Source organism: Thunnus maccoyii, chromosome 13 (genome assembly GCF_910596095.1).
Source record: "Thunnus maccoyii chromosome 13, fThuMac1.1, whole genome shotgun sequence".
Lineage (NCBI taxonomy): Eukaryota > Metazoa > Chordata > Actinopteri > Scombriformes > Scombridae > Thunnus > Thunnus maccoyii.
In genome coordinates this window covers 18,589,529-18,615,263 of record NC_056545.1, presented here as the reverse complement: position 1 = coordinate 18,615,263, position 25,735 = coordinate 18,589,529, and the positions used below count along the sequence as shown (strand labels likewise).

The following is a 25,735-nucleotide window of genomic DNA, read 5'->3' as shown; positions in this document are numbered from 1 at the left end:
CTCTATCCTTACTGTTAGTCAGAGATCGTGTTGAGGAGAGAAGCTTTTATCCTCAGTGGAGAGGAACACATAGCGTCTGGAAAATGCCTCCTCCCCTTGATAGTGACACTTTGATCAAAAATGTGTCATAGCATTTTGCTCCAGCTGAATTATTCAAAGGTCAGTGAACAAAGGCATGTTTGTGCTGTGTTGCATTACAAAGGCTAGAATGATGGTAAATTGGCAAAGTGTTCACTGTGACTCTGTAGGGAGCTGACCGGTGAGCCTCGCCCTCAAGGGACCATTTGGCATCAAACAGCGCAAGCTCCCTGTGATTGTTACTGCTTCAGTCATCACCAGACTGTTACCTCATATTTTCAAACCATCACCTTTATATTCCATTCTATTTAGGGCATTGTGTTTATGTGGCTTTCCAGCAGGTCGAGAAGAGAATAGACTTCCGACAGGAGGGACTGAAAGCTTTGGGCCTGCGGGGCCGAGCACCCCTAATGAATGTTGCATGTATGTGCCTGTGTGTGTATATATGAGTATGTTTGTGTGTTAAGCATTTGTTTAGAAGGCTGTGCGGGGTTCGACATTACCCATGGCCTGATGGCCCAGGGCCAGTAAAAGTTTATGCAGGGAAAGTTTATGCGAGGCAATCTGAGCCTGCAATGTGAACACGTTTTAGGAGATGTCATCGTTTTCAAGACATGAGCGATGAAATGCATCGTGATTCGCTGAAATACATACGGAGAAGGCTGCGCTCTTAGCTTGCTAGCCTCTTTCCCGGTGAATCTGAAGGGTCACCAAATACGGTGTGACACCAGTACTCAAAAAAAAATGCAAAAAATGTGAAAGAAACTTACGAGGCTATGAAAAAAAAGAAGGGCTTTTCTACTTCTGCAACAATACTCCTGGGTGGAAATCAGCAAGTGTGATATGTTTTGTTAACATCCTCACTGCGTAGTTATGTGCATGTCTTCTGTGTGACTTTGACAGCAGCAGCCTCGGCAGGAGACACACAGCTTTCTGTTTAAGTGTTAATCACCAAGGTTTATAACCAACAACATATACAGTTAGGTTAAAACCAAAAAAATGCTTGCTGCTAATCACCAGGAGTGTTTTTTTAGGACATTATTGAGGTTTAGCCTTCATCTACCAGCTTTGCCAACATCTACTGCAGAAATATCTCCTAATGTGCAGAGATTACAGCTGCTGCTCTGTTTCTATTTGTTTAACTGCGGTTAATATAGGTTTAAAACTAAAGTAACTAACCTAAGGTTTAACCCAGAGTAAACACAGACAAATGCCATTACGTTCTTTCTCTCACTGTTCACTGTTAGTGTTTTTCTGCAGATCTCTGAGTGTATATATAATTGTTACTGTTGATGTTGTTCATGTTAATTTGTTTAATTTAGTTTATTATCAAGGTCATCCATACTCGCTGAAATGTTATTATCATAAATTCTCTTCTCTTCTCTCTGTATTCCATACTATCTGGCTTCACACAAACCTACATTTATACACCATTCATTTACTGATCCAATATGTGCCTAATTTTATATTTTGCATATGTGTGTAATATATCAACATTACATATCAATAACTAAAGGAAAACAACCAAATCTAAAGGGAACTTCACTGTTTTATTATACATATTATGTATAATAAATCACCAAAATCACAGAAAAAACAAACAAACACTTATTTTCATTTTAGGCTGCTGGGCCAGTGAAAATATACAAGGGGCCAGCAAACCTCTGATCTACTGGCCAAGTGGGCCGGTGGGGAAAAAATGTTACTTTGAACACTGCTGTGTACATTCTTGCAGGTTTACATGCAGAAGTGTGTGTGTGTGTGTGTGTGTGTAGAGTGGTGCAGTGCACAGGGTCTTTCGTAATAATGGCCATAGGCAATCTCTAGGGCATCAGGACTGCAGCCTGCCTCAGTGGGCAGCAGTTCAGTGGAGACTGCAGCTATAAAGGATAAAGGGAAGAAGAAAAGGCTCTAAGACACATGTGGATTCATCCTCCTTTCAAGTCCATGGCTATAGCATTCTCTCTTTTGTCTTGCATTCCCCCCGTTTCATCCCCACATCCGAAGCTTTCTACTTTAATGGCTTTTTTTTTTTTTTCCAAAAACAATCAACAATACACCATTCTGCTGTTCTATCCCTGGGTGGGCCAGATGAGAAGATGAGAGCAAGGAGAGGAGTGGAGGAGGAAAGAAAAAGGGAGAGGAGAACAGTGGTAGAAGAAAATGGCTTGCACCTTGCTTGTTTTTGTTGTCTGTCTGTGTGTTAAAGCATTCATTCCACTTCACTAGCTTCCATTATTCATACCAGTGTTTCATAGAAGAAAAACTCAAGCAAGTGTGTGTGTGGGTGATGTGGATAAAAAAAACAAATGCACAAAATATACAAACACACAAAAGAGAGAACGAGCATTGTGGTGGAGTTTCTAATGAAGCTACTGTAGTGAAGTGAGCAGTGCTACAACATGCAGGTTTCCCATGGGAATCAAACCAGCTCCAGCTAACCAGGTCAGCCAGGCCTCCTGCATGGATCCTTTGCTCTGACGTCTCTTGCTCTTGTTTCACAGCTTCTCTGGTACACACAAATCCTGAATAATAACTTCAAGGAGCCTTTCAAATAATCTTTTCTTCATCTCGCTTTTCTTCATTCCATGTTGTTTAAAGTCTTCTCTTCTGCCTCTCTACCTTCTCTATGTACATTATGACTCAATAGAGGTTATTTTTCACCCACCCATCAATCTAGCCTTGTGCGGTACACATTGGTAAATATGCAGGCTACAGTACATTACATAGATCAGCACGTACATCTCATTTCATACTCCTATTCCATTATAAAAGTGTTATTCTTTAGGGAAATCTGCTACTTGCAGCAATTATATTCACTGGTGATTCAGCTAATGTATGGGAGAGCAGCTGTGAGCCTAAAAGGTGGCTGTTTACTTCTACTCCAGCTGGAGTAGGTGGAGTAGCGATGTACAGATCAATGCCTGACTATAAGCGCTGTTTCAAAGTGCTTCTTTGCTTTTACAATTTACAGACCTAAACTACCTCCTGAATAAACTTTTTTCTTAGCATGCCAAAATCATTTCCATACAAGCACAATGCTTAGTGTACATTAAGATACATTCAAAACTGTGAGCTGCAACTGCTTCTCTCACATAACTAAATGCTTATGTTTGTAAAGCATACTTTTCTGCAGATTTGTTCATTCTCTTGCTTTTACATATCCATTTAATTACATTACTGATGTTACTCAGTGCTTTGTAATGTTTTTTTTCCCTCTCCCCTATAATGCTAGTCCATCTGTTTTGTCCTTTTTGTGTTTTTGTTTGGTGTGATCGTGTGGGTGTGCTTGCCTCCTGCCAGGCTAGCCTGGCAAGAGTCCTGCCAGGTCGTCCTTGTAATAAGAATTTGTTTCTGAGTGACCTGCCTGGTTAAATGTTGCATTTGTTTAGGTGTATTAAAAGCTTTTTAACCAGCCACTCAATCAGACATACACACGTTTAAAATGTATTAAAGTTTAAATGTATTTGAAATCAAAAAGTTCTGACCGTTTAGATTAGATATATAACTCTCTGTATGCAGACAGATCTGATGAGCACCTTGTTTCACTTATTTCATTTATTAAAAGCGGTTTGATAAAAAAGTACAGATGGTAGAAAACATGTTTTCACTGACACAAATTTATAGAAGTGATTAAACAGCAAGTACTGAATGAAAATATGAAACAGATCTTAATTACAGATATCATCAGTGTAACAAGGTTCTTAATATTCAGTGTATTTTGAGGCAGAATAAAGTATTTTTGTTGATCAAATTAAAAATATTATTTCCAGGCTCTGACACACCTTGCTTCACCCATACCTTTCACCCAAGGCTGGGAAACATGAATAAATTTCATTTCATGCCTCAGCTTATATTTACAGAAGAACAAAAGGAAAACTGTGTTCAATTACCAAAGACAAATTTGAACTCATCTGGGTCATTTTGAACAAATTGGACTGGAACTAATTCCTTCCAAGTGTTACAATTGAACTAAATAAATAAATAAAACAGTGACTTGTTTGCTTTTTTCCCCCCTCAAATTAAAGTTGACCTCAACATGGTCCTATTATAGCTATCCACAGACACCCAGGGGAGCTGTGTAAGGATAGTGGGGAGGGGGGCACAGCAGCACTGTGATACAGCCTCCAGAGGAGAATGTGCACAATCCAGCCTATTATTATTTTAAAAAAACAACAACTCCATATTCCTGTCACTGTTGCACCCCCTACCATGTTTCCTGTCCATCCTAGCTTTCATTTATACCAACTCTCTCCGACTGTCCTCTCTCCCTGTCTTTCTCGCCCATTACAAAGGTGTAAATTGGACACAGATAATTGAACATTACTATCCTGGGAGGTAGCTGGCGCCATCTGTTAAATGTCCGCCCCCAACATCACAGTGCACCACACGATGCGCCCAAACATCCCAATGCACCATGCTGCACATTTGTGTGGGCATGCATGTGTTGCTGTGTGTTTTAGAGACTTCTTTTTTCCTTCAAATAGGCCGATTCCTGAATACACTGAGTACAGGTATTGCATTCAGTTTCACAAATGTATTCTGGCAACTTTTGTTCTTGTGTAGGAAGAATTTAAGTTGTAAATCAGGAGGTCCAGCAACATTAGATGTAGACGATTTGTAGTAGAAAATACTTGGATATTACAGAAAATGACTTTATTATACAAAAAAGTATCAGAGAGGTGGAAACCTCCTAGTATAACTAAAGGGGTGGCTTATATATTTTAACAGAGTGTTTCATAGCTCCCTTTAATTTAATTTTGCAATGTTTTGACCAACTACAGGTCTTCTTCAGGCAAATACCTACAGGAAGGAAATGAGGGATACACATACACACACACACACACACATTCATATATATATATATATATATATATATATATATATATATATATATGAAAATGACCAGTGACATCATAATCACCTTCATGTGTGTCAAGATATCCTTATCACAAGGGAAGCAAAAAACCTCAAAAAACTTAAATATGAATTAGGGGTGCAACGGATCATAGTTGATCCATGATCTGTACGGATCGCCCCCCACGGTTCGGAATGCATGTGAACCGCGGATTAATTGCAAAATTTAATATCTTATTTAAAATAAAGTAAACAAACTGCTGTAAGTACAAGTCATAGACAAACAGCATGTCGCTAACAGGGATTTTGAAGAGCAACGACCAAACCAGCATTTAACGGATCCGTAGTGACTGCAGGTATGTTTACATGCTGTTTAATGTGCTACAGCTGAGCAGCTAATTAACTACGTAGCTGCTAACTGACGTTAGTGGCGCACTTTCCCCCAGTTAATGTTTGTTTGGTGGCTCGTTCAACAAGTTGTAGGATAAGACGTGTGTTCATGATTGTAAGTTATGAAGTTTTGATGATGTGGACACAGGCTGTTTCATTCACTACCATGTTTAGAGAAAGAAGGTATCATGCTTCATATTGCAATTTAATTTAACAATTGAGCTTTGAATATTTTATATATTTTAAGATTTTATTTAAACATTGGACATCTTGAATGTTGTTTTCAGTTAAGACCGTGGGCAAAAGTTCCTTGCTATAAGTATTTTACAGAATATATGGAATACAAAGTTTTGTCTCCCTCTTTTTTTTTTTTGCTGATCCGAAAAATAATCCGATCCATGACTCAAACCCGTGATACGATCTGAACCGTGAGTTTTGTGATCCATTGCACCCCTAATATGAATAGACATACAAGGATGAATCAAAAGAGTCTTGAACACATTTCCAATAAATAAGTCACAATGATACAATTAAAACATGTGCTCTAAGTCTCATGTATTGTACTGTCTGTATCATCACTGCTATATTGACTTAGTAAAGTCATAAAGAGCAAATGTCAGCTTAAGCTTAACTGTAAATGAAGCATTTATTTTCACTAAAGTGATACAGTAAGATACTAATGCAAAGCTGTAAGATTGTTCTCCCCATCCCAGTTTGGCACCAAATTATCATAAATCATGAAAATCCATCCTCTAAACTAGAACTAGTGACCAATACGATAAGGAAATTAAAAAAAATATGTTGAGTTTGTGCCATGGTATAAAAGTAATCCATCTTTCTTTGTACATGTATTGCACCTTTGGCTGGAAGTTGCTACATTTTCTGTCACCAGTTACTCACTAATTGTGCTCCACTTCTTGTCTACGGCTGGTATTGTTCATTCCTCGTAAAAACGGTTTACATAAATACTAAGCATGCACTGCATTCCATAGGATTCCCAACAAAAACCCAATTACTGGCTGGGGCTAGATTGTAATAGGTTATCCACACAAATAATGAGGGAGATTGTCTATGTGAATTTCTGAAAAGCCTTGATGGTCCTCTTTCTCTCTATCTCTCCACTCTCTCTCTCCATATATCTCTCTTTCTCTCTGTCTCTCTCTAACACACATGGCTGATTAGCAGTTGGCATTTTGTCTTGGCTATGTGCTAAATGAGAGCAGCAACATTACCATCTCAAAGATGCTCTCCTCGCCCAGTTAATGGTCAGGACACAATGGCTGCTCAAACACTTGATGGATCATTGAAGGATTATGCCATTTGGCTTCATGCCTTTATGCTCACTGTGTGTGTGTGCGTGTGTGTGCGCATATGCATGGGTGTGAAACAGAGGGACGGAGACATCCTGTATCCTGTAAGTGTGGACTCCTACGGACCTCTCAATGGGAGCAATAATGTCAAGGAGCTGCAATGTCATATCCATCACAGCTGACTTTCTGTCAGGGCCAGACAAAGGTGTTGACACCTCAACACCACACAGTGAGTGAGGAGGCCATTCAAATGTCAGTTACCTGACACATAGCCATGCTCTCATAGATAGGTGGTAACCAGTGATTGTCAGTTGGTAACTCAGGAAAAAGGCCACTGCATATATAAAGCTCAAGAGAAGCAATCCACTGAGATTTAATGAATGAATATGTTTTCATTCTCTGCAGCAAGTATTCAGTCCGTACGATCACACCTGTCAACTCTGGCAAATCAGCACTTATAGAAATAAGTCGGCTATCGCTAAAGCGCAGCAGTCTTCAAGTGACACATTCAGATTGCTCAGTCAGGTGTGAGACTTCAAACTTCACCACTGTTTGCAGTATCTAAAAACTTATACTTCTTATATATAATATATATATATATATATATATATATTACTCAGAGAATTTAAATATAAAGCTTTAAACCTTACCTGCAAAATTTCACACAAGTCCCACAAATCCTCTTTGCATTAGGAAAAAAGAACTGCACTGTATTTCATTAACACAAATGCATCAGGGGACTCTATAGAATCTGCACTTATTTAGTTGTTCACTATATATGGAAAATAAGGATTAGATCTACACAACAGCTTGAGGTTAAAACAGACAAAAGCACAACCTCATGCAGAATGGTGCTAGGCTAGCAGGGTTTTACTCACACTTTACATAGAGTTGTAAGTATTGACAGTGAATCAAATCACCATTCAATATTGGTGAATTCATATGACAAGAGAAACAGAAGCATATGAATGGCCACGTGTACAGTAATCCAATTATTGACAATAATATTGCCAATAATTAGTGTATGGCATTATACTTCTAATAAAAAATGCATGTTCTTTTTTGGTGAAAGCTTTATCTAAATAATTGATACAGGCTATTCGTTAACTGACCGATTGATCGAAGAGAGAGAGGGAGCGAGCAAGTGAAAACTACTGAAAAGGTGAATCGTTTTTCCCACAGTGGTTTGGTGTTTGGGATTATCTTTGAAATCTTTCAATTACCTAAAGACAAATAAAATGAGTTGGTCCAGCCAAGTTGACAGGAACACCAGAGACCACAGACAAGATGACCTCTGAAAGTCACTTCTCTTGGAAAAGGATACTGCTTTTATAACACTGTTTACTGAAAATTGAAAGGAATTTAAGGATCCTTAACTGTTAGCTTATCACTCATACTGTCATGGTGCTGTCACAGTCCTGTCTGGTTTTATTGTGTTCTCTGGGTTTTTGTAGTCTGTTTGCTCTGCGTTTCCCTCCTGTGTTCTTGTGCTCTTTTCCCAGCCTGCTTTTCCCTTCACACCTGCTCTGCATCAAGCCTCGTTAGCCCTGCTCTGCTCACAGTGTTTCCCCCAGCCGGTTCCTTCCTGATCCTCCTCCCTACTCACCTGTTCCCCATTCCCTCATCAGCCCCTCAGTACATCTACCAGTCTCAGTCATTCATTCCCTGCCAGTCTGTCTTTGTTATAATGTTTATTTTCCAAAATTTAATCAAAGAATAAACCCCTTGAGATTCATCGTCTCGTTTCAAGGGGGTCCTCGATGTTGCTCCTATGGACAATTGTATTCAGTCATTTTGTATTCTGATCCTGTCTGTTATCTGCTCTGTTCCATCTGTTTTTTGACCTGCCAGCTTTTGGACATGTAAGCCTGTTTTTGAACTTCATTATTAATTTATTAAAGCCTTTTTTTGTCCAACCTGTGCTGCCCTTTGTCTGCATCTGGGTCCTCCACCTGTCTGTCCCGTCCTCCAACAAGACACATACAAATATGATATTATCATTATTAGAATATATCTCTAATAATGAGCAGAACAGATGGAGGTGGACAATGTGTGAATACAGATGCTGACAGTGAGGTAAATGAAACCACTTGGGCCTAAATGTCTTAATAAAAAGAAATGTTTAGTTGCCGTCTGAAATGATTTTACAGTTCATTGATTGATTCAAATTCAAGTTTGATGAACACAAACCAACATCCCCTATTTGTTACAGTAATCAGATATTGTGCTCATTAACAATATCCTAGTTGCTTAATTTCTGTTTCTAATGATTGCTTTTTAGTTATATATAAGCCTATATTTAATGCATGTTTCTTTTCTCCACTGCAACCTTCCTTGTGGCACGCCTAGTCTTAAGAGGCTAATAATTTTCCCAGTTAAAACAGACAGTTGCAAATTGCGTGATGCTAGTAAATCCAGCAGAATACATAATCATCCCCTGGTGCAAATTGCAGACACTTTCACAAATGACATGCAAACTGTATGCATGTGTTTGGAACAGAGTGCATCACATGACAAAAGCCTTGGTCGATTTGGCTCTTAGTGTTTCAAAAACCTTTACAGGAAGTTGACTGTGCTGGCCTCCATCACTAACAACTAAGCAAAAAAAAAAAAAATTCCTCCAATCAGACAAAGATGCAGCTTTGACTTTTAATTGAAATTCACTGTCCTAGTTACCGCCAACAATTTGTTACTGACATTTTTCGATGTACATGTAAATTGCTCTAGTGGTAATGGACTTATTGACAAACCAATGATTCATTTGAATAAAACTTGACAGCATATTAGTTCACTAAAATAACTGAACTGAAATTTGCAATTTTAACACTGCACCACAAAAGAGCCGTTTTCTGTCTGCCTTTTTAATGACTTTAGTGCCAGCTGGCAACTGTCCACACTAGGCTTAAATAATCACAATTACAGCAAACTCATGAATTCTCAAACTTCATTGTTGTCTTTATGACAGAGTTCACAGGGTGGTGGAGGGTAGTGGTGAAGTAAATCACTGAACTGAATCCTGAAACAATTTATTTCTGTCAGACAGTTTTGGAGAATGACATTCACTTTAAAAAATCAGCTTCCCCATAGATATCAGCGGGACAACAGCCCTCGTAAATAACTGACCCACAGGCAACCTGATGTCAAGTAATAGAGTTTGGTGTCTCATTCCTTCCAAAACCCTTGGATGTGATATCCCAACAATCCATGTGGCTTCACACTATCATGACACTACAATCACTGCTGTCAGTGCAGCACTTCTCTTCACAGGAGCTGCCCATGCTCCGATACGGCTCTGCTGCATTTGACACTGTCAACCACCATAACCTGAATATTCAAATAAAGTTGGGTATTATGGAACGTGTGCCTCTCTTGACTGTATCCCCCGTGAGGTTTCCCTGGCTTCTGTCCTGTGGCGCATCCTATTTTTCCTTCCCATGACACTGATTTGCTGTGTCATCTCTCCTCGAAAACTTCTTCCACTGCTACTCAAACAACACTAAATTCTCCATTTTCTGACAGTCAGGTTGAAGTTCTAGCTTGTCTAGCTGAAGTCCAGCCAGTGTTAGGAAGGTTACTTTGGTTGGGAACCTTTTAAAAGGTTGCAGATTAGTAGTTACCCTGTTAAAAATGTAAAAAAAGTAATGTAACTATTTTAATAATGTCATCAAATCAAATCACTTATTACATTTGATTACTTTTTAATTACTTTTCTAACAGATGTTTTAAACTGGTCAATAAAGCTAATTTGAGTACATACTGCCAAATGAATGGAGCCTGTCTAGACACAGAGACAGCTCCTTGTAAGCCAGTAGCGTATTTAGCATACTTAATAGGTTCTGAAATGCATATGTTAACCACAAAAGGCCATTACAACTATATTTGCCTGAATGCACCACAGTCTAATCATATAAGCCTTACACATCATCAGAGGTAATGTTACAGATACCAAGACAAACATAAACAGCATCACATAGCCTGGCACGACGGCCATATATTCACACACACACACACACAACTGACAGACGCAACAGCATCATTAATCAAACGTATGGATAGAGGTACACTAGCACCAACATGCTCACACACACAGCAGACGCAGCAACATAAGCATAACATCACATCTAATTGTACACCCAACAAAAACTATAAACAATAACATTGAAATAGGCAATGGGCTACTAAAGTCCGAAATTGTAAATTAGCTTTTCTGTTTGCTTGTCTGATTACAGCAGGAGATGACGGGGCTTGGTGTCGAACACTGAAATTATTTCATTATAGTCCAAGTTCAGTCAGTCACTTCTTGGGATGTCTTTGTTGGAGAATCAAGTGCTAAGTTACATGCTGTTGCTGACAGGGAAAGTGCAGAATTAGCAGCCACGTACATGTAGTTATTACTTGGCACTTGTTGAGGAGAAACTGGTGCAGAAGTAGGTGTCTGGGTTGAGAATGATGGCTGAGCTGAATTCTCTTCCTCCCGCTCCTCAAGATGTCTTGTCCATATAGCTTTTTTTTTTCTGAACGACAGCATCTTTTTTCAGTTGTTCCCATTGAGGAGAGAGTGCATGGGCCGCCTAGAGACAAAGCACTGCACCCAGCATCTTTTATTAGAACGTTCCAACTTTTTGTGCAGCATCTCTACTTGAAAACCCCTTTCTATTACCAACATTTTCATTAGTAACTGTAATTTAATTTACATTTTTTTATCACGGCAACTGTAATATATTACAATTACATTTATTTTGTAATTGAATTAATGTCATTACATGTAACTAGTTACTCCCCAACACTGCATCCAGCTTACATATCTAGCCTCCACCTCAAGCTCAGCTTTAACAAGACTGAGCTGCAACTTTGTAACCTGCAAACACAATCCAGTCACTGTTGAAATCACAGTGACACTAACCTAAACTACCAGAAATCCTGTGGACTCCACAAACAACTGTTAGTGTGCCCTCTACTACATGTACTGGCACAACACAACAATTCACAATCAAGACACTGCCCAGGTCTTGTTATTTGTCTTCCATCTAATAGTGCAGCCTCCTTCATTCTAGGCTCTTGAAGTAATGTCTTCAGCTCCAACAAAGTCTCCGAGGCAATACCTGTCGTTCATCGTAAAATAAAATGAATGTCAAGAAATATGTTTTACTGACCCCCGTTGAACCATGTTCTCCAATATATTATTTCTCTGGTTCCTCACAATCCTTGATTCACACCAGCCCGCAAAGTTTCTTAATCATTGTTTATATCTTCCTTAATAGGTCTTTTTTTTTCTTTTATAGCTTATGAGATTATTTTACATTTGTTCTATTCAACAACTGAAGCACATTTATTCTGATTTTGTTAGATAAGCTTATTTCCCCCTTGCATTGTAGTTATAAGTCTCCCTTGATAAGACTTCTCGCCTAAAGTGTAAGCTAGATGTAATTGTGTTTTGCCTGAAGCATATTATAGCTTAAACATGTAAAAGTTGGCTTCAGAATTTTAGAAATTGAGGTTAGGTTACTCTACTATGAAATACAGATATATTTAGAAAGTCATGAAGGACAAATTTAGCAATACTTATGTGTGCTACAATTTTCCCGTAAGAAAAAATGAATTATTCTTGATATCTGTGGCATATAGGGATGTGCAGAGAGCCCAGTATTTGTATTTGTATCTATATTTGTTGAGGCAGTAAAATGATTTATATTTGTATTAAAAAAAGGGGAAATAGGCATAAAAATCAATTTTTTGTTTTTATTGTGCATTTAATTTTAGGATATAAAAGTGTTAGGTAGTTTATTCATAAACACTTATTTTAACACCTGGGACACACTGGATACGTGAGCGGCACGTGTGCATCGCGGAACCTCTTGCTTTTCATTTTGGCTGTGTTGTGTCATCTAGAGATTCGAGGTCCTGCCTATTTTCTCCATGTGACGCACGTCTCAGGCGTTACGCAGGAGGTCCCCGCACATCTCGAACTCAGTCTCCCAGATCATAGATGACTGCGCTGACTACTGAGCTAAACTGAGTGCATTGCCAACATGAAGACAAACCTCTACTTATTTATACACCAATAACACAGAGACAGCACAGCATGTAACATGTAGGGAAGAACTTCAAAAGCGATTCTTGCTTTGCACTTTTCATTTATTGCCTATTTTTTACAACCTAACTTTGTGGAAAGGAGAAGGGGAACAACAGGTTATGGAGAGTCCCTTGGGAGCACTACGCTTGTATCAGCAGCTCAGCTTTATCTCTGGGGAACACCCCCAACTCCGGGAGTGATGTCTAGATAAGGAAATGTGTGTCATGCAGCAGGTTGATGTGACTTCCCTTGTTGAGGCCTGCTGGTAGACGTAACAGCAGAGCAGAGGAGAGAGGCTGAGACAGCGATGTAACCGACCTGCACGCTGGTATTTGACATGTTTTTTTTTCTTCCCGAAAACAAATAATTTTTAAAAATATATATATGAAATAAAATGTTTGTAAAAACCCACAATTTGTGCTTTGCCAAAAAACATATTTGTATTTGGGAACACCTCTAGCATATGGCCTCAACTAGAAGATCACGTGATGTGGACGCAGGCCAATTGAAAAGAATAGGCTAAAAAAACGTAGGCATCTCACAATTTTAGAGCCATTATTGCAAAACTAATACATTTTGTGCTGTGGATCAATGTAACTATTACACATTTTGATGTGAGACTGGTTTGCAACAGACACCTTCTTGTCTTTTATCCTTCAACGGTCATGACATTATGTGACATTCCAGTTAAAACTGCCCAAATACACCAATACAATCTTACTCCAGTTTTTCATTTCCTCTGCACTTTCTTCTTTTTCTAGCTTACTATTTTTAGTTCCCATTATTTCAGGTCAATGATTACTCCTTGCAGGCTTTTCTTCTAACTTTCTGGAACTTTCAGGCCATTCGGTAAAACCCAACATTATCAGATAATAATGGTCTTCCTGCTGAAGGCAAGAGATCAGTCTCCCTCTTCCAGTTTTATGAAGTAAAAACCATATGAAGCAGTTGCATTGAGATATAAAGGGGAAAGAAGACTATCAATGCATAAACAAGATGGGTGTAATATAGTATTTGTTTAATTCTTTTATATACAGCATGTCTTAAAAATCACACCATCTTCAATTATATATCACAATCGCCACTTTAAATGCAAAAATGTTAATCAAAGTTGAATTTGATAGGATATGCTAATATGACAAGGCTTTAAGCAGGCTGATCATGACTTTCAGTATGTGTGCAAAGCACATGTGATAGTGTGCAAAGGTGTTTGAGTGTGTGTGATAAAATGAACATGGCCTTGCGCAGACATATAGATTGTGCAGATACGTTTAGACACCTTATGATGCCTGTGCTGTCATTTAAAATAAAGAGTAATTGTATGCGAAAGGGAGGGAATTTTCTAATTACAGCGTTAAATAATGGAAGTCTGTTTCAATTATCAGTGATGTATATCTGACACAGACAGACATGCATATGCAAACACAAATACTGTCAACTACTGTGTTCATGTATTATTTTCTCTTTCTCACACTTTCATACATAACTGCTTTCAATCTCCTTAACACAATCACAATATTTCAGGCTTTGTTTGATAATGTGAGAGGGCATACTGGTGTTTTGAGCAAAAGAAGAAGAAGAAGAAGAAGAGACTAAAGGCCCTTTAATATCTGCTGTGTTTGCTGTTGTTTAATGAAATACAGCAACTGAACTCAGGTGTGCAAAAAGCATCTGACCAAAGAGAGGTGATCTTGGGCTGTTTCCATGTGAACCTGAACTAATGATTTGAAGTCAGTCCAAATAGAGGTAAATAGGCAGGAAATCAGAGTGGTATTCCAGAAAACAGGTTTAACAAACTCTGAGCTTAACCCTGAACTCTGAGTTGATGAACACCAAGATGGGAAACTCTGAGTTTTCAGATCTGATCAGAGTCAGTTCAATCAACTGTGAGTATGTTCACTCTGAGTTAAGTGCGTGCATGGTGAATGGAAAAGGCTATCATCAATGAAGCCCCAGTACTAAGATTCACCATGGAAACAGGTAAATAAAAGGCAGAGCCTCTATTTTAATCCAGTGGACATAGAGATATTAACGCATGTGTATGTGGACGGTGCACATTTAAAAAAGAGCCTGAGTCAGAGCGGGAAAGGTGTCAGTAAGTTAACACAATAAAGTTTTATTCAGTCTTGTCCATTAATTCATCATTTAGCAGACTTACATTTCCTTAATGATGATAAAGTGGAGTCTGACTGTGTATCAGGCTGCAGCTACATTACATTTTAAATATGTGTTTAGCTTTAATCTGATATTACAAAATACAATACAAATACAAAACACAGGAGGCAGCAACTGAATATGAAAAATATAGTTAAAGATTTGAAATATATATAGAACAAAGACATAGATGTATGATTGTGAGCTCACAAGCTGATCCAGTAATAATGTGTTTGGTGATTTGCACTTGAAAAGGTGTCAAAGCAGTAGATTTTAAAATTTTACACATATATTTGTATCTTAGCTCAACATCGTTCAGTGATGCTGCTCAATCCTGCTCACTCAGAAATATTAACATATAATCTCCAATATTATAGGAATTATGTTCCATCAGTGCGACCAATCACATCATGAGTGATAGAGATAATTATTCATTGATCCTACCTACGTTTCTAAGGCTTCATACCGATTTTTTAAATTTAAATTAAGATCGCACATTATATGCAATGAACATTTCGGTGCAGGAGCTGCTCTAATAACCTGACAGCCGTCTAGAGTCACGGTGTTATAACAGAAGACCATGCAGAAGTTTTATTCTGAGCTGAGGGTGTAATATTTGAATGTAAGAGCAAAAACTGCTGTTCAAAGAAATGACTGATGTGCATAAAAGCGGTAACTTTAGATAGTCCTTTAGTAACAAACTATTATCCAACCAGGATTTTGATTCTGACAAAGAGTAAACCTTTGCTAATTAATGCACTTCAATACCTGGTTTGATGCGGACTCTATCAATGAGGAACTGAAACTCTGTAAGAGGGAGGAGACAGAGAGAGTGTTGAAGGGTTTGTATCTGCTATCAGCAAGCAGGTTAGGTTCACACAGTAAGTTACCATAGTAACTGATTCCCAGTTCAAGTTATCTCTCTTTCTGGAACTGAAAACACAGAGTTTCCCTCATCTCGGGGTCAACAAACTCATAAACTCACTTTCTGAAATAACACCCAGGTGTATGATGTGGTCATGTGTGTTGACATTTTCCTGCACTTCTATAAAATGTCTTGTAAATAGACAAATTACTTTATGATACTAAGGACATACATGGCAGAGAAAACCATGTTGCTGTGTGTTAGTCAGTCTGACTAAATGAACTGTAAAACAGGAAAAAAAAGATTGTGACATTTTTCCCAAAGTGCAAAAAATAAAGAGATTATTTTCATTCATCAGAGATAAAATGTTTTCCCCCTAAATATGAGATAATGAAATCATCAAACATCACGTTTTCAACACATATTAAGGCACATAGACGATTCTATTTTAGAAGACAATTTACTACAATTAGCTTCAGTGAATGGTGAAATAGTAAAAATATTTTATTGTGTCCAAGTACATGTAGACAGATTTCAAGAAGTCCTCCAAATTAAACAACAAATTAGGTTGTTTGTCCGTGAACTCCAGAACGACACATAGAAGCGTTTTTTGATCTGACGCCCACTTTTTCAGCAGTAGGAAAACATAATTTGTCTGCGCCATTCAAAACAAAAACATATGTTTTATAATGTGATAATGCTAGGGTTAAGGTCTGGTTCAGTTTAGGCACAAAAACGACTTGTTTAGATTTAGGGAAAAACTGTGGTTTGGTTTTAAATGACTACTTGCTTAACAACCATGTGGTTAAGGTTAGGCGACAAAAGTGGTAAAAAACAACAACAAACAACAACAATCTTTGTTGACCCATCCATTCACCCGAACCTCCTCCCTACATGGCCGTTGTCGCTCTATAATAACAAAAATGTACTAAAATGACAGATTTTGTTGCTCTTCTTGGGCGGCTAAACAGTGATGTGTGTGCAATAACTCAACTACTGCTAATAAATATATGGACACAGATATAATTATACCTTTTAGCATGAAGGTATGAAACTATTTAGATTTTTTTGGCATTGTGGAAATTTGCATTTGTTTGATTGTTTTTTGACACTAGTGTCACATAAATACTTCATTTAATTTAATATGAGGGATGTTTAAGGGAGATTCAAGGATCTTTCAGGGGCATTAGTGATACCGTGAGCTTCCAACTGCTAAAACTTTTTAAGTTTTCTCTGTTCTAGTCTTATCTTTTAAATCTAATACATATGGAAATATAATATAAATAATATAAGAACCTTCACACCAGTAATACCACTATCTGTTATTGAATTCAGTCACATTTTGCCAGCAGATGACAGTTGTTAATTAATAAGGTCATATTTCCTCTCTAAGACTATCAACTTGAGAAAAGCAAACTTCAGAGAAATTAATTACACACAGTTATATATATATATATATATATATATATAATATATTTTATTTTCATTTCTTCTTAGTCCTCTCTACTTCATCTACACCACATGTGATAGTTTGATTTTGATAGACAGCCAGTTAAAATATCCAGACAACTAGCTGCACATGGCTCAATTATGTTTTGCTTCCAATTTTGTTTCATCATTTTGTTTGAATTAAACAACATAAAGCAAAAACAGTACCTCAAAGTACAAAAAATTGGAATATTAGTAACAATATCCAAAATAATGATAGGTCATTTAGACTGCATTCAGTCTGAGACATTAAAGTTATTTAATTTCTGCAGGTATTCTGGCTTTATTTCAGAGAGAACAAAAGTAATCAGAACGCTTGTGGTTTCTCCATTACTGAACAGACAAATATGCTACCTGTGGAGAGAAAAAACACTGACTGTCTGCACTGACATTTATAGTGCTGTTGTCCTGAAAGAAGGACAAATGGAGGCCACGATCAAATATCTTTCCTTTTTTAATGGGATGTAGTAACCTCCTACATCAGCACACTTCCACTTAGACCCATCAGCACACTTCCACTTAGACCTGCCTGTTAGTCTCAGTTGGCTGCTCTTTCATCCCTTAGGAGAATCTCCTTAAAAGACAAGACACTTATTTAGTGGAACACACACGTACATGTGAATTCATGCATGCAAAATGCACACACATGCACATGTATGTAGACAGGCATTTACACATGGAGAGACAAGAGACTCATAATCTCTGCACCAGTTTCTGTCTGAGCAAAAGAAGTGTCATTGAAAATGGATGTTACTCGGAGTGTAATGTCAAATTTGGGTGAAATAATGTTTGATTACACAAGTGTATGCTGTGCAGTGGCACATAAAAGGAAAATATAGGTTAAAATATTAGATAAGGCACTTAGCTTTGCCAAACGGATGGTTAGGCTTTGTTAGAATGAACACATTTTATCACAAACCTTTCACGTGACAAGAATGTCGATATTGGATGACACTGATTGTTCAGTGCATCTTTGTCGAGAAAAACAGAAACAAACAACTTTCAGCGTCTAGTTTGTGTTTTGCAACTGGTGGAGAGTTATTGGCCTTAAATAAGATTGCGTGTCATAGAGAAGTGTGGCTGACATGAGACCAAACAAATTTACAACAAAAACAAATTTAAAAAAAACAACTGCTTAATCTTTTTGTTGCACGACGTGTGCAGTGAAGGATTGTCTTGAGTATGTGTTGTAAATGCAGAGGAAAACTCCTGCCTCTGAGTTGTATTGATTCCAATGCTCCGGCCCACTGTGTGTATGTGATTGCACCAGCGTGTTTGTGTGGAAACGTGATTGTTTATATTGTTGTGTATGTATGCGTGTGTCTGCCCTCTGCATCGATCCCCCACTTTGTTCCAATTATCAGTAAGAGTATGGGGCCTAATACGGCTATTCACACAAGCATTAGAGCAACGGAGGCAACCACATCTGAGAATGCAAGCTAAAGAAAGCCGGAGGAAGAGAGAGGAGGCAGAGGATGGAGAGCCAGGGAGGTGGGGGTTGGGGGGGGGGGGGGGGGGGGGGGGGGGGGTGACATGATATGATGCATTAAATAAATAAATATATCATATATCATATTTTTATGTACCTTTCTTTTACACCATGAATCTCCCACCCTTTTGGGTTAGTTAGTCAAGAAGCAACAGGACCATATTGTGTGTTTGTGTCCAGAGCATTTATCTACAGTAACCTATAACATATCTTCAGATCTGAAGCCAAATGTATTATTTCAATAATATATTTTTTTGTTTATCAGCTGTATACAGTATGTAAAAAAATTTTGCAATTAATTTTTGCCACAGAGCAAAAACGGGAATGCTTTCAGTCATTTGTAAATGTCTTTAGTTTATTATCTTTAGGTAACTTACATCCATATTACATGACATTAATGATGGGCTAGGCTTATATATTAGAGGCATTTGTAATCACAGTTGTATTGTGGCGTTCACTGTTTTTTTTGAGGTTACAGTACCACAGTTATTAGATGAGAGAGAATTAAGAGGGAAAAATGGATAACTCTCCCTGTGCTTGCATTTCCAAAGAGGAAATGAAATTATTTATAGTCCAACATAACTGTCTATATTCTTGCCACAAGACATTAGTTATTCATGCTCATGCACATGTACACTCTTTGACTTTTCTCTGAATTGCCAGTGGACACCCACAGTGTAGATTAAAAGATTTAGTGTTGTTACAGATTGATTTTCTTATTCTCCTACACACACTGCTGTCTGTGTGTTTGTGTGTGTGTCAGTGTGTTGAGTGTACAGTGGTGCCATGCAGCTTCTTAGCAATCAAGTGTAACCCATAAACCCTGGGTTGGAGGTCATCATCGTTGACACATAGAGCAGTTATTGATTGCCTTCCCGGTTTTCTTAACAGTTCGGGACAACATGCAGGGCTATGGAGGCTCAGTGAGAATCTTAAACTGAATCATTATTGCAGGCTCTCACTTTGTGCAACCTATAAAGGAAAGGGTATGGGAGTATGCTAAGAATAGAGAGAAACCAAATGCTGGGGAATGAGAAAATGAGATGCATTTGTGTCAATTTGTGAGTGTGTGTGTTTGCTAGTGTGGATAAAAATCTCTCTTGTGGTTTGAGCAGCATTGTTTGATTCCACTGATTCCACAGTAAGAGTCGCCGGGGGCTTGTTGCCAAGGTTCAGCCAATTGAATTAGGGATTTGCCGTTCCCTCCTCAGTCCAACCCTCCTGACCATTTCCTGTTTCTAGGGATCCCCGAGGACCTTTCCTCTCCATTCAGCTGTGGACTGTAATTGTATTTAGGATGCCTGTGCTGAGCCCAATGGAATACACCACAAGGAGAGAGAGAGAGACAAAGAAAGATAGAAAGAGAACTGAAAGGATGACTAAACACGATCGGGCAAATAAAAAAAAAGAAGAAAAAGAATGAAGAAAGGAGAGAATTCTTAAAGATGGATGTCATTAGAGGGGAGGGGTTGCGGGGCAGAGATAGACAGACTATTCACCCTTCCAAATGGATCACAAGGTCATTGTTCTCATTAGGTTTCCAAGCCTGAATAACCTAGGCTGGTTGGAGACAGTTTGGTGTAAGTACTGCAGTACCCATGCTATAAAGCAGGAATCTAATAGGCCATTATATCCAAAGACATTAGGGTGGAAGCAAAATGATTTTCTTTCACCCTCCACCCAATTTAGAACAAGCCATAGTATTATATCTCATAGTAACTATTATATTTCAACTTCTATAGCATTAAACATAGCACTGAGTATGCCATTAGGACACATACATTTTTAGATTTGTGTATTATATTACAATCAAAACATATTTTTTAATATCAATGGACTAATTCAGCCTAGTTCATTGATAGACTGTCTGTCTGGAAAACAAGTTTGCATACTATCACGGTGTGACCCCCACTGGTGGCACCTCTGGACGTGGCAGGCTGGACACAATATGAACACCAGTGTAATTTAATGTAAATTATTTCAACTGAACTTGAACTACCTTTGGCAATTGCAATGTATTGTAAGGTATTTGTTGTGTATTATATTATAATGCCATTCAACATACAATAACACATATACGTTATAGCTAAGGCATAATAAAGTTGGATTCCCATTTTCTTGCTTTCGGTCAAATCAAAAAAGTATCATGGGCTTATCTAAAAAAATTAGCTAAAAACAGCCAACTTATATTTGAGTCCTAACAAAACCTTTTTGGCCAAGCTGACAGTTGTCCTGAAACAGGCTGTCATAAAAGAGACAGGATTGATGAATAGGTGGGGTAAAGGATATAGAATACACACAATTAGAAAATAAAGAGAAGCAATAAAACAGTAGAGTAAAAGGAACAGACTATACACAATTGTGGAATTATCAAAGGTGTATAGGCTGTATTGTGATTATTTTAAGTGGGCAATAGCTTCCGATTTTGTTTTGCTCATTGTTCTCTGCCAATGCTCAGTAGACTTTTGCTTGAGGCTTCCATAATTTAAAGTTGGCTAGTCAACAGATACTCGACACTCTTCTCCTTCACACCGACCACAACATAACCCCTTCCATAACCCGATTGGACACAAGCACAACTCAACGTGCTGTAATTAGTCTTTTAAATCTAGGACTTCTACATAACTATCCACTAAAATTTTTGTCAACATTAATTTTAATTTGGGGTGGAAGATTATTGTTATTTTATCATTTTTACAATTTATAATTTACATTTTCATTTAGCAGACACTTTTATCCAAAGGGATGGTGATACAACACAAGCATAGACCTAGTCAGGAGAGAACAACGCGAGTAAGTGCCATAAAGCTAAGTTCACATCTGACAGAAAATGCTCAGCTAAGGCTGAGAAAGGCAAAAGTTCATTTATGTTTACATAAACTGTTTGAGCAAATTTGACACCCACAGAATCCCTTTTCAAAAGTGAAAAGGATGAGAAAGAAACACAGCCACACAGCCTGAGGAACAATATTCATGTTCACTATGTTGTTGTGCATCAGATAATTCCGAACGTTTAGCAACTTAATGCTGCTGTTTACTCTCATTTGAGTGACACATCTGCCAGACAATGAGGCTGAGCGCATTTTGATTGGAGCGCATTGTTCAGCTCTGACTCAGACTGTCACCTACCAGCTACAGCTTGGAGATCCAGCTTGACAGGCTGAGATACAAGGCTTTATGCTTTCAGAAATGATTAATTCAAAACTTAGTGTGTAGGTAGCTTTCAACACAATGCTTTGTTGTATCATTATCACACATTGAATCACACTCTTTTGTTCACACCATAGAATTTATGACTCTTCAAATTCAATAAATACAGCTGTGTTTGTCCATGATCCCATTTCTGTGAATGTGTGTGTGTTCAACTCCCTCTATGGTTTCACTCCCTGGCCCAAATCCAATGGGACCATAAAGCTATCTTTGGTGGTGCCCAACAGTTTTGTCTGACATGTGTTGGTCAGGGTCTCTCCTTCTGTTGCACTGCTTGGATCAAAGAGGGAAGCTACTCCACCCATCTGTGTCACATTTAATTTATCGCAGGCGCGACAGGCCCTGCTCGCCTTGATGGTGAGGGCGTGACACCGATGCACTTGTCTGCCCACACACAAACACACGCAGCAGAGAGAGAGAGAGAGAGAGAGAGAGACAGAATATGGCAGGAGATCAGAGAAGGCTGATTCAGGTAAATTGATGGATTACAAAGGAAAGAATCAGGCATCAATACAGAGCTGCAATAAGCAAAGGTGAAAGCACATGGCATCCGTGCCCCTCCACTCCTTCCACCATTGCTCCAATTCTTTCTCTCTTCACTGAAGATGAGAACCCTCCTTGGTTTTGCTTTGATGACCAGGTGCTGGGCAGGTGGTGTGGAGTGACAGGAGGTAGCTCTGCATGTGTGTGCATGTGTGTGTGTGTTTGTTTGTGTGATTCTGTGTGTGTGTGTGTTGGTGCAATGGACTAAGATCCATCCTCACAGTAATGAGAGAGGTGCCAACTGCTCTTCCATCTGGCATTGAGAAAACTTTCTCCTTCCCTCTTCCTTCCTTCCTTTCTCACCCCCTACACTTCTCATCATCTGTTCATTTGCTTCTACTTCAGTATCATCCATTTTGACATTTTGAGATGATATAAACACTCAACTACCCACACACACTATATCCCAGCCCAACACATTAGTCCTGAGAAATTCAAGCGACACCTCCCACTGAATTTGAAACCTGTACACTGGCTACTTACAAGTAGAGCCAATTGGCAAAAACATCTGGTTACGAAATATTTTAAATGTACTGTGCTGTAGTTAAGCTTTTGAATTTGCTTCTCATGTCTGTCTACTGGATATTCCTGAGAAAATTCAAGGAAAAATGTGAATATCTGCCTAGTATTTTTGCTAGCCAGCTCTCTTACCACAAAACCAAACCAAGTCAAGACCAAGTGAAAACTGGTATGGCAATGTTAATTATAAAGTTAAGGCTCTTTGAGTGCAAGCAGGAATTGATGATATTATAAATTAACGCTAATGCTAATGTGAATGAACACTCCAACTATTAAAAATATCCAGTTTTACATAAAAAATACAAATTCAATGTGATTATAGCAAGTAGATAGGTTAGATAGGCCACCAGCAATTGGGGGGAATAAAATGAGGGAAAAAAAATTCAATCTGCCAGCTGCGGCCCACTTGATGGAGGAACAGCCCATCTGATTTGGGGTTACATGGTCCCAATTGTCAATAGGCTACGTATACTGTAAGGCAGGTGCAGGAAGTGCTACCACCATCCTCCTCCCACCCCTTCAAGTAGATGCATCCATCAGAGGTCAGAGGTCAAGCAGGGAATAATCAAATGAGAACAGAGAGAGTGGAGTTTGAATTGAAAATAATGCTAGCCTATACAAATGGATAAAGGTCCCAAAAAGCAAAAAGGTGAAGGTCAGAGAGAAAAAGAAAAAAAAAATCTTGTGGCTAATGATGCAAACATGTTTTAAGTTAACACATTTATTCAAAATATCGATGCTACTGCCACGCAAAATCCTGTTAGTGCATGCCTAGATGCAGTGATAAGTTTAATAGTCCACTGTCAAATGAAGAGGAGGAGGAAACCGTCTGGACAGATGAGCAAGCTGATTCCTGTGGAGAACAGGAACAAGAAGAGGAGGCCACTGCCGAGGATGAGCGAGAGGTGCATGACAACCTCCAGCAGGTGATACTGCTAATGTTAGCTCATGTTGTGAAAGTGTTAACAGCAGCGCTCCGCACCTGACCATCTCCGTTATGCAAGTGGCATGCAAGTACAGATTTTGAACTTTAAAATTCATCAAGAACAGATTACAGAGCACTACGTCTTGAAGCTTTCATGGTTATTGCTACAGAAAAATACATTCTTATGGCTTTGGACACTGATGGAATAATCGACAGGATGGCAGAGAAGAGCACACTGATGAGACATCTTCTCACCGCCTAAGTAAGGACATGCTATTCTTTTCTATTCGCTGCTTAAGGCCGCTGAGCTATGCTGTTTTATTAAATGATACCAGCTGATTAGTCGCTCTGCATCTGTTCCAATAGGGTGCAGGCATGCTGCTTGTCACAGCCTGAAAATACCAGTGAATGAACAATAAATGACACAAAATCCTAATCATAGGAAAGCTTTTGTCTAGTGTGAAAATTAAGTTTTGGCTGTTTTGTTTCATGATGACATCATTGCATTTTGTCATAGACTACATTCATGACATATAATTATGTCATATATGTTGTATTTGTGAAGTTAAGGCTTGTTGCATAAGTGTGCTGAGAGCTGGGTTGCCCATATCAATTGTCAAACTAATAAAATCCTAAGTGCGGCTCTTGGAGTGCTAACTTTTTCTCTAGGCTATTTCTTGGCTATTTATTTATTTATCACATTATTTTATGAGGCCCTGTAATTACACCTGTTGTTAGGGTGCCAACTTAATATCTATTACTTAGCCTATGTATTATAAATAGCCTGATATAAATCTAGTCTGACCCTGCAAGTAGATATCCCATAACTGCTTCCAAACTCCTTGGCAAAAGCACTGCACTAAAGCAAAGCATCATTATGCATGCTGATGCACTGAAATGACCTCTGTTGAAATATTGCACAACTAAAACTAAGCTGCTACAAAATAAATGCACAAACTGTATCAAATCAGTCTTGTTGATTAGAATTCAGGATTCTGCCAGTTTACACGATACACCACCGTATGGAGAGTAGGGGCCTATGACATCACAGGAGCACAGTGGGCACACACAGTTCACACCAGTCAATGAAAAATATTTCCACCTGTGCACATGAATTAACACCATAGAACAACATTAACACTTGTCTGGCAAACAAATATGCAAGTCTAGTTGCGATTTGGTGCCATGCAACAGATACATCATGTCATTGGTTTGATTATACTTCATAGTGATGAGTAAAGAAAAAGGTTATTTTTTAAGAAAAAAACCCAACTTTCAATGAAAAGTCATGTTAAGAAATACATTATGGGAACCTGTCCATTTTTCATTGATGACTTAATGGGATGTTACAAAGGGTGCAGTTGTTTGACAGGTATGGGACAGATAATATGTCTGGCTGAAAAAATAACACATAGATATTACACCCCTACTGAATCTTGTGCTAGATGTAAATTAACTGTAATAGCAAGTATGCTTGAATATATCAATGTGCATGTAAGCTAGCACTTTGCATTGGTCATAAATTAGGGACCACAGTGTATCATTGGAAAATGGCTCAAAGGACAGGTATCATTCACCTTCAGTACACATGCCATTCATCTAGACACTATTTACTCTATACATACCACGCCCTCTCCCCGTATCTCTCTCTCTCTCTTTCACGCACACACACACACAAACACACACATGTGGGTAGACAGGCAGACAGACATGCTTGCATACAACACACATTAATTGACTTTCCAGCTTCTTCCCAGGCAGTTTGAGTGACAGAGGCCGCCAGGGGAGATGGGTAATGATGAGGCAGCTGGCAAATGGGCTGATGGGTAATGAG

General features: G+C 38.5%; 1 protein-coding gene across 3 annotated transcripts in view; it reads right to left on the bottom strand.

The window, feature by feature from the left end:
- cadm2a (cell adhesion molecule 2a) overlaps positions 1–25,735 on the bottom strand; it is a 231,096-nt gene that overhangs the window by 80,967 nt on the left and 124,394 nt on the right. The window lies entirely within an intron of this gene.